The sequence below is a fragment of the Orycteropus afer genome, unplaced genomic scaffold, assembly GCF_000298275.1.
Source record: "Orycteropus afer afer isolate SDZICR_OR568_19922 unplaced genomic scaffold, OryAfe1.0 scaffold00317, whole genome shotgun sequence".
NCBI lineage: Eukaryota > Metazoa > Chordata > Mammalia > Tubulidentata > Orycteropodidae > Orycteropus > Orycteropus afer.
This window is the reverse complement of record NW_006921904.1, coordinates 3014083-3015388: the sequence shown is the minus strand read 5'-3', so window position 1 is coordinate 3015388 and position 1306 is coordinate 3014083.

The following is a 1306-nucleotide window of genomic DNA, read 5'->3' as shown; positions in this document are numbered from 1 at the left end:
ACACCAGCCACTCCTCAGAAGGAAGATTGGGCAATCTACTTCCATAGTGATACTGCCTTGGAAACCCAAGGAGGGGTCGCTAGGAGTCGGGTCTGAGTCAATGGCAAATAACAACAACTACTACTACTACTTACTACAATACTGAACAAGACAAGTTCCTCAAAAATTTAAACTTGGTGTTTCTATTTTTACCCAGCATGACCATTCCTAGGTATAAACCCAATAGAAATGAAAATAATCAACAAAAAACTTGTTCAAAATGTTCATAACAACTTTATTCACAATAAACAAAAAGCAGAAACAATCCAAATGCCCATTATTATGGATTGAATTGTGTCCCCCAAAATCTATGTTTTAATAATAATATAATAATAACAACTACGTTTAAATGTTATAAATCCTAATCCCTATACCTGTGGTTATATTCCCATTTGGGAATGTGTTTCCTTTGTGTGCTAACATGACAGTATTAGTGTACAATGTGTTTAAATTCAATCTCTTTTGAGATACAAAAGAGCAGATTAAACAAACAAGAGAGGAAGTCCAAACAGAAATGGAGGAAGATAGATGCCCTGCCACATGGAGATCACCAATGAACCAAGGAACAGAAGATGAAAAAAGACAAGGACTTTCCTCCAGAGCCAGCATGCTGAATTCAGACTTCTAGCCTCCTAAACTGTGAGAACATAAATTTATATTTGTCAGAGCCACCCACTTGTGGTATTTCTGCTTTAGTAGCACTAGATAGTGATGAATGGATGAATAAAATGTGGTTTATCCAAAGAATGGAATATTATTCAGCCATGAAGAGAATAAAGTACCAATTCATGGCACTTGAATGAACTTTCAAAAATATTATGCTGCCCGAAAGAAGTCAATCACACAAGAAGGCATGTTGTATGATTCCGTACATATGAAATGTCTAGAGCAGGCAATTCTGTAGGCACAGAAAGCAGATTAGTGGTTTCCTGGAACTGCTGAGATGAAGGGGAAATGGAGAATGATTCTCTCCACTATGAAAGTTTCTAAAACTGATTATGGTGATTGTTGCACAACTCTATAAACATAGAATTGAAAACTATTGAATTGTACACTGTAAATGGATGAAATGTATAGGAATTATATTTCATTCAATCAGTTAAATAGAAAAAAATTAATTCATCTGAACTCACTAAAAATTATTAAATAACACAAATGCTTAAATAGAAAATTCTAAATAGATATGTATCTGCTAACTGATAATTAGGAGCTCTGGTAGCATAGTGCCTAAGGCACTTGACTGCTAACCAGAAGGCTGGTGGTTCAA